Source organism: Penaeus chinensis, chromosome 2 (genome assembly GCF_019202785.1).
Source record: "Penaeus chinensis breed Huanghai No. 1 chromosome 2, ASM1920278v2, whole genome shotgun sequence".
NCBI classification, from domain to species: domain Eukaryota; kingdom Metazoa; phylum Arthropoda; class Malacostraca; order Decapoda; family Penaeidae; genus Penaeus; species Penaeus chinensis.
In genome coordinates, this window is record NC_061820.1 from 20979124 (window position 1) to 20989123 (window position 10000).

At 37.8% G+C, this 10000-nt stretch overlaps 1 protein-coding gene across 3 annotated transcripts in view; it reads left to right on the top strand.

Moving 5' to 3' along the window:
* The window catches only part of LOC125033576 (ketohexokinase-like), a 27237-nt gene extending 26803 nt beyond the window's left edge, over window positions 1–434 (top strand). For all 3 annotated transcript variants that reach the window (XM_047625218.1, XM_047625210.1, XM_047625230.1), the window contains exon 6: window positions 1–434. This exon is cut by the window's left edge and continues 1089 nt beyond it. The gene's annotated coding sequence lies outside the window, so the exon portion shown is untranslated.
* Window positions 435–10000: the final 9566 nt, after the last annotated feature.

The following is a 10000-nucleotide window of genomic DNA, read 5'->3' on the forward strand; positions in this document are numbered from 1 at the left end:
ATTTGTTTATGTAAATATAGTGACAGATGGGTTAGTATTCATGTGAAGATGTAAAGCTACATTTGCATGGTCACATTTGGTATTACATAAAGCTGTTACTAGTGCTTCATGTGTGCTAGTAACAAAGTAGTGCAATTACAATGTATATTGAACCACAGCTAAATGCAGCGAATGTATATATATCAGTGAAGCTTGAAATTTCTGAGGTTTACTTATAGGATATGTTAATATTGCCTATAGAAATTCTCTGCAAATATTGTTTGTTAAAAGTTATTGCCTACCTCAGTCTGTGTGGACAGATTACTTAGTATATTTAAGAGTGGTCTTGGACAAGGCCTTTGTATAGAGTTCTGAAGCATGTATTGAACAGCTAAATAGTATAAATTTTGTTGGTTATACTAGGATGGTTTTGAAATAATATTCATAATGTACAACTTTTGTGTTTGACTTTAAATCCCTCACTGAGCTTCAACTACAGGCAATGTGAAGCAGCATTGACTAGAGGATGTGGACTAAAGATTTGCAATATCAGTGCAAAATTTATCAGAAATGTAATCAGTTCTTACCTACTTGTTGTAATAGGGAGAAGAGTTAAGCTCAGATGGTCCATTCTGCAATATTTAAATTATCATATAACTTTTTAATTGATGCACATTTTTGGCACACATTATTTGGAAGATTGTTCCATGTTTCACTAGTTCTGTTTGGGAAACTGATCTTCTTAACATCTTTCTCTCCTCTTTTTACTTTCAACTTTTTGCTGTGTCCTCTCGTCCTTCTTGTGTTCAAAATTTTAGTCATCTTTGGCTAACTTCACCTTTCCTGTAATACAGTTGAACATCATTATCATGTCACCTCTTGTTCTTCTTTCTTCCAAAGTACTAAGATCTGTTTTCTGTAGTCTTTCTTTGTAGCTCATATCTCTTAGAGTAGCTGCCCATCTTGTGGCTGCTCTTTGAACTCGTTCTAGTTTATCCATAGCCTTTTTTAAGTGTGGATGCCATACCACTGCACCATACTCAAGACTAGGTCTTATGATGGCTGTGTAATGTGTGTGTGTGTGTGTGTGTGTGTGTGTGTGTGTGTGTGTGTGTGTGTGTGTGTGTGTGTGTGTGTGTGTGTGTGTGTGTGTGTGTTCTTGTGTGTGTGTGTGTGTGTGTGTGTGTGTGTGTGTGTGTGTGTGTGTGTGTGTGTGTGTGTGTGTGTTTGTGTGTGAATGAATATATGTTTATACATATAGTCAAAGAAGCCAGGAATACCAAAACTCATCAGCTTCCCTGCAAATCAGAAGAAGCACATTTCTAATATCTTGTCATGGAAATAACGTTTTCTACGACCTTGGCAGAACTTATCCGACTTGTCAACGTGTGTCAAGAACAGATTATTTCCCAGACCTTCAGAACAAGGTCTAAATGGACCTTGCTTCAGAACGCTTCGTGAGCTCTAGTTCCACGAGTGCGCATGCGAAGATTAGTATTGGCTACTACATACGCACAGATGATCATCAAATGGGTAACTATGACGGCATTAGAGACGAGAAATAGAAAAGTAAACATAGTAACATACACGGAACAAGTCATCCACATTTCAACACTAAACATACATTGTCAAAACAAATATCAAAGATGATGCAGCTTCGTTGACCAAACATCCTGCAAAGTGATGATAGAATCATGAAGCCGAGATTTTCAACCCCCAATCCAATATCATGGGAAAGGAGGGGGGGGGGGGGGCTTAGGAGGAGACTGGTACCCAATGAAAGGGATCACCTCAACCATGAGCCTCAACCCACAATTCGACTAATTTTGCACGGTCTTTTCCCCTGCCCATTTTCTTTTCCTTCTCTTCTCTATCTTCTACTATCCACTTCTTAGGGCTTGAGTGCCGTTTAGTTGTCTATCCCATACCCATCAAGGGGACCATGAGAGCTTGACTGTTTCTCTCCCAACATACTACAGGCTTAGCATGGCCAGTAATGAAGTTATGTACCCTTATTCCCCCGCAGTCCCATTCTTGTCGTGTAAGGGCTTAGGAGGCGGAGACTGGGACCCAATGTTGGGGAACTCCCCAACCTTGGGACTCGGCCCTCGACTCAACTAATTTTGCATGGTCTTTTTTCCCCTCCTACTGTTTCGTTTCTGCCCCTTCACCAACCCCTTCTACTATCCACTAGGTGTGAGAGCTGTGCTGAAAGGATGAAAGGCTGACTTTGGGCCAGTCCTGAACGGCCTGAGGGAGTTATGGGCACGGTATTCATCTGCTTTAATTGCCTAGCCCTTACCTCTCAAGGGGGCCAGGCTCTCCTTTTACTACGGCTCCGTACACTACAACTACTACCCCCTCAATGCTTACTAGTACAGTATCCACCCTAGTCAACACTCAACCTCCAGGAGACATTTCTACTCTCCCAACATGCTCAACTTCAACACCTCAACCCCCACAACCATCAACTACCCCATCCTCCCTTATTACTACCTTACAGCCTTATTGTCCACCTCTCCATAACACAACCTCCCTCAACACTTCTCCTTCTTCTACACGCACCTGTCTTTCTATTACCCCCATTTCTACAAAAATCTTAAATACTCTGTTTATCCCAGCCATATGGGACCGATTTCTCGTGATCTTTCACACAGATCCCTACTCTGACATCACCCTTCTCTTCCAGCAATGTCTCCAAAAACAAGTAGACAAAGTCTCCGTAGCCGACCCGACCGTTCATGCCTCGTCACAGTAACATCTGAAAACTAAGATATATCATTATCAAATCTAACTGATTTATATGGTAACCACATCCAACCCGCAATACTTGCACCGGAACTGTTTCTATCTCCCCAGGAAATTGCCTTATCTGTAACTAAAATTGGTCAGATTGTGGAGAAGCCCCCCCAATCCTTTGCCCGTTGTTGTCGTGTAGGAGACGAAGACTGAGACCCAATGATGGGGAACTCCTCAACCTTGGGACTCAGCCATCGACTCAACTAATTTTGCATAGTCTTTTTTTCCCACTCATACTTTTCGTTTCAGTTTCTTCATCAATCCCTTCTACTATCCACCTCCTAAGGTGTGACAGCCGTGCTGAAAGGATGAAAGGCTGACTTTATGTCAGTCCTGAACGGCCTGAGGGAACCATAGGCACGGTATTCCCCTGCCATACCTGGCCCTTACCCCTCAAGGGGACCCTGAGGGGTGGACTATTTTTTTCCCCCAACATACTCCAGGCTTATCATGGCCAATAATGAAGACATAACCCCAATCTTAGGGGCAATGAGGCTTGCCCCTTTATCCAATAGCCCCAATCCCAGCTCTCCTTTGACCACGGCTCCGAACACTGCAACAACTACCCCATCATCAATGCAACTAGTACAGTATCAACCCTAATCAACAACCAACCCCCAGGAGACATTTCTACTCTCCCAACATGCTCAACTTCAACACCTTTACTCCCACAACCTTCTTCATCAACCATCCCATCTCCCCTTATTACTACCTTACAACCTTATTGCCCACCTCCCCGTAACACTACCCCCCTCAACACTACACCCTCCTCCACACGTCCCCGCACTTCTACTACTCCCACCTCTACAAGAATCCTAAATATTATATTTAGCCCAGCCAAATGGGACCGATTTTTCGTGATCCCTCCCACAGCTCCCTACTCTCAAAACACCACCCTCTTCCAACAATGCCTCCAAAAACAAGTAGGCAAAGTCTCTTTCCGTAGCCGACGCGACCACTCCCGTCTCGTCACAGTAACAACTGAAAACGAAGCCATAGCATTAACAAAACTAACTGATCTATGTGGTAATCCCATCCCTACAGAACCTCATCCAACCCTCAATACTTGCACTGGAACTGTCTTTATCTCCCCAACAGATTGCCCAATCCATGACAAAGAATGTTCAGATTGTGGAGAGGACTTACTCGCTTGTCTCACAGACTATGATGCATATGTACAATGCTACTCCATTCCTCCCAGAGGAAATCGTAAGAAATCTATCAACATTGCCAAAATTACTTTCCGTAGACATAACCTTCCCTTAAATGTTTACATTGGTGGGGAATCCCTACCTGTCCGACCATACCAACCTCCTCCTCGTCAGTGCCAAAATTGTTGGCATTTAGGACATCCTGCCACACATTGCCGTTCCACAGCCAGATGCCCGCTATGTGCCCAACCTGGCCATACTCGATCAAATTGCTCTGCACAATCACGCACATGTGCAAACTGTGGCGGCCCCCATAATGTATTTTATAGAGGCTGCCCCACCTACAAATTTGAGTCTGAGGTAGCAACTCTCAGATTCAGACTTGGACTCACTCTACGTGAATCCAGACAGGAAGCACGTCCGACAAGGCTTTTCTCTTATCCCCTACTCCAGTAATGTCGCTCACTCTGCCAATCCCCCTACCTCCCAAGCTCCTACACCCTCTCCTAATCCCAACCCCCCTCCATCTAACTTCCCCTCTTCTACCTCCTACCTTCCCCAGTCAAATTCTTTTGCCATCCTAAACCTAGATACTCCAATCTCTACCCAATCAAATTCTTTTGCTATCCTAAATCCAGACACCCCAATCTCTACTACAGCCCCAACACCTTCCCCTCTCCCTCCCCGCACTACCCGCAGCAGACAGAATAAACGTTCCACCCCCTCTTCCCCTACCTCACAATCACCTCCACCTTCCTTTGCCCCTATTCAGACACCAGACTTCTCTTCCCCCCCTCACAAGAAAACCTTTATCTCACAAAACTCTACAACCAACTCCACTACAGAAACTCTTGAAGATATCCAGAACTACATAATCGAGTCCCAAACTGTTACTCATCCACCTTCAAATTCTACAATTCCCGCTCCCTCCACACTCAAAGTGACTGCCGATATCCATCCTCCTCCTACTCATATTCTCCCTACACCCAATCCTCCTACCCCATCCCAACAAAACCCATTCCCCCTGACTTCAGCCCCACCTATATTAACCCTCCCACTATCCCCTCTATTCCTTCCACTCCCTCCTGGATACACACGTGAAACCCTCATGTCACAAGTACCCTCTTCCCCAGACCCTCTACCTCCCGACACCCCTCCTGATACAACACCACCTCCCCAACCTCATTCTTTATCACACCTTCTAGCACCTTCCCCCTCAAATTCTCCAACACGCACTGCAATTTTTGCCAGTAAATCAACGAAAGTATAACTATCCTTCATTGGAACATTCGCGGTTTCCGAATTTTCCTCTTTCAGTCCCACATATTCTATTGTCATGCCCACGTCCTCCCTACATAGACATCCCAACTTATCAGAGATCCTTACAGAATCTCACACTTTCTGCTTTGACAACCTGTTTTCCTTCCTCAAACGCATATATATCCTTCACTTGATCTAACCCCTTTACATTACCTCATCCGACCCTAACCCATTCACTCACCAATTCCTTAACCCAGCTTTAACAACTAATCACTAACCCAACCATCCTTCACAAACATTAACTATAGTGCTATATGACCTTAGATGTCTAGCATATTTATTGCTTTTAACCATTAACCATTAACCATTGTGGAGAATACTTACTCGCCTGTCTCACGGACTATGAGGCGATATCACTACAGTGCTACTCCATTCCTCCAAGAGGTCATCGTAAGAACCCCACTAACATTGACAAAATTAGTTTCTGTAGACAGGACCTTCCCTTTAATGCTTACATCGGTGTAGAATCCCTCTCTGTCCGACCATATCAACCTCCTCCTCGTCAGTGCAAAAATTGTTGGCGTTTAGGACAACAATAATGTATTTTATACATTATTGTATAATGTATAAATGTGTGTGTGTGTGTGTGTGTGTGTGTGTGTGTGTGTGTGTGTTCTTGTGTGTGCGTGTGTGTGTGTTCTTGTGTGTGATATATGGGATCGATTTTTTGTGATCCCCTTTTCAGCCCCTTACTCAGAGAACAGCCAGATGCCCTTTATGTGCCCAACTTGGTCATACTCGATCAAACTGCTCTGCACATTTACGCACATGTGCCAACTGTGGCGGCCCCCATAATGTATTTTATAGGGGTTGCTTTCTTTGCCCCTACTCTTCAGACACCAGTTTCCTCTTCCCCCCTCACAAGAAAACGAATATATATCCTTCACTTGATCTAACCCTTTACATTATCTTACCCGACATTAACCCACTCACTCGTCAATTCCTTTGCCCAGCTTTGGCAACTAATCACTAACTCAAACACCCTTCACTACCATTTACTGTAGTGCTACATGACCTTAGATGTCTAGCACTTTTATTTTGCTTTTAACCATTAACCACTGTACCCTTGTTAGGGGCACCGAGGCTTGCCCCTCTATCAACTAACCCCAGGCTCTCCTTTGACCACGACTTAGAATACTGCTGCCACTACCTCAGCAGTCCAAATCATCCATCCAGCTCATTATTCAACCTCCAGGGAACATCCTCCTCTCCCAACACCCTTTACTTCATCTCCACAATTTTCTTCATATACTACCCCCTTTTCCCCTTTATTACTGCAGCCTTATTGTCCTCCTCTCTGCAGTACTGCCTCTCTCAACACTGCTTCTCCTTCCACACGTCCCCGTCTTCTACTACCCCCACCTCTGCAAACCTTTTGAATAATTTGTGTGTGTGTGTGTGTGTGTGTGTGTGTGTGTGTGTGTGTGTGTGTGTGTGTGTGTGTGTGTGTGTGTGTGTTCTTGTGTGTGCGTGTGTGTGTGTGTTCTTGTGTGTGATATATGGGATCGATTTTTTGTGATCCCCTTTTCAGCCCCTTACTCAGAGAACACTCACCTTAAAGCTTACTCCTCTGGTTTACCAACCCCTGACTCTCCTTTGATCAACGAATTTCAGGTTTGGAATGGTTAAATGATGACGCAAAATAACACAACGAAACTTTGTCACCAAAACTTTGAACGCCTCACAAGCCTTGGAAAAAACTCTAACACGTCGGGATTCTCCTTGTTCTATCAAAGTCTGTTTTAATTGCAGAAGTTTGGTCAAAACAATCCTATTCTGTACATTTTCAAGAAAACATAGTAACAAGACATGCATTAAACATTTTTATCAGTATATTGGAGAAATTGGGATGTAGGATAAGACGAGGGCCTGATTTTAGTGTGTCAGCACCGTGAAGGATAAGAACCACTGTTCATGACTTGGTATAGGAACCTCTTCCGAGGCAATGTTCGCCCCCTTGCAGACATTTCTCAGACGCTTTTAGTTTATCGTATTTCTCCAAATGTATTGCTTTGCAATGTACAGTCAACCCATGGTTGTGGAAACAACAGAACTCTTGGCTTCAATCCATAAACATTTTTACACTCCTTTATGTCTGCATCTACAAGTTTAGATAGGAAAAACTACGGTAATATGAAGAGTATACCCATCACATGCAGCTGAAGATCATGAGGTATTGAGGGTTTGTTCGTGGTCTGATCCGGATTCTGTCTAGTCTTCTGATCTCCAAATATCAGTGTACGACAATGCTAGAAATTTCTTACTAAATAAACTTGTTAGTTCTGCTTGAGTCTTCATCAATAGTCTCTCATATCCTGAGAATAGTCGATATCTGCATAAATAATGATACTCAAGAATGTGCGAACAATTTAAACAAAACTGTTGTGCACAGTTGCTCTGCAGTTTATAAAAAAGAATGAATTAAAAAAGTAATGATTATAAAAATGATAAAGCAACAATAATCATAATGATGGTAATAATAACAGTGTTAATATTAATAATAGTAATAACAATAATAATGATAACAATGATAATAATAACAATAATAATAACGATGATAATAATAATAATCATTATTATGATAAAAAACAATAATTATCATAATAATGATAAGTAATAATACAATAATAATGATCATTATAATAATGTCGATACTGATATTGATAATGATGATGATAATAACAAAAATTATGATAATAGTTATAACAATACTGATAATAAGAGAATAATAATAATTATGATAATAATACGAATAATGCCGATAATAATAAAAGTAAATCAATAATAAGAATAATAAGGATAGTAATGATAATGATTATAATAAAAACAATAATGATAATGAGATGATAATATTAATGCTAATGGTGTTACTACTAATGATAAAGCGACAACAACAATAATACTGATAATGATGATAATGATATTAATTGTGATAATAATAATTATAATGATAGCAATAAAAAAAAATATTATGATAATAATAATAACATTAATTATGATATTCACGAAAATAATAATATTAATAATAATAATAATAATAATAATAATAATAATAATAATAATAATAATAACAATGGTCATTATTATTATTATGATAATAACAATGATAACAGTAATAGAAAAATAATGATAATGGTAATAATGACAGCAATAACGTGTGCTGTGTGGTGCAGCGGTAGCGTTCTCGTCTCGCAATCTTGCTGGCCTGCGTTCGAATCCCTCGCCGCCAGTGGATGGTAACCCCGGCCATTCCTTGCACACAGGGGATAGTTTAGACGCAAAACAGACACTATGTCACACCAAGAATATCCATTGGAATAAATGGAGTCAAAACTAAACTTTATTAACTTTATTAATGATAATGAAAGTGATAGTAATAATACAAATTATGATAATGATAATAATAATGAGATTAATAACAATAATAGTAATAATAACAATAATAATAATAATGAGATTAATAACAATAATAGTAATAATAACAATAATAATAATAATAATCATAATAATAGTAGTAGAAAATACAAAACATAATAATGACAATAATAATGATGATGATGATGATGATGATGATGATGATGATGATGATGATGATGATGATGATGATGACTACTACTAATACTATTAATGATAATAATAAGAAAATAGTGATGATAATAATAACGATAATAATAATAACAATAATAACGATAATAATCAATCAATGATAATAATAATAATGATAATAAAGATAATGATGATAATAATAATAATAATGATAATAATAATGATAGGTAAAACAATCTTCCGTGTAGATACCATGGTAGAAAAACCCACAATGCAAAAACTAGATTTATTGAAAATAAAACGACAGTTTCGAAATCCACCAGGATTCCATCTTCAATGATGATGATGATGCTGATAATAATAATAATAATGATAATAATAATAATAATAATAATAATAATAATAATAATAATGATAATAATAATAATAATAATAATAATAATAATGACAATAATAAAAATGATAATAATTATTATTATATTATTACTATTATTATTATTATTATTATTATTATCATTATAACTATTATTATCATTACTGTTATTGTCATTATAATAGTGATAATAGTAATGTCTGAAATAAGAATAGTAATGATGATAATGAAAATAACAATGATATTGATAATAACACTAATGCTATTACTAATGATGATTATCATGATAAGAATAATAATTATTATAACAATAATAATAATGATAAGAATAATAATTATAAAGATAATAATGATAATTATAATGATGAAAATAAAAATAACAACTACAATAATAATGATAACGTAATAATAGTGATAATAATAATAATAATAATAATAATAATAATTATAATAATAATAATAATAATAATAATCATGATAATAATAATAATGATAATAATGATAATAATAGTAATAATAATAATAACGTTAATAGTAATAATAGTGATAATAATAATGGTAATAGCGATGATCATAATAATAATAGTAATAATAATAATAGTAGTAATAATATTTATAGCAATAATAACAATAGCAATAATAACAATAATAATAACAATAATAATTACTGTTAACAGTAATACTACTAGCAGTATTGATAATAATAGTAACAATTAAAATGATAATATTAGTAATGACATTAATAATAACAGTAACAATAATAATGACAATAATGATGATAAGATAATACTATTTACAATACTACTACTACTAATAATAATAATAACAATAA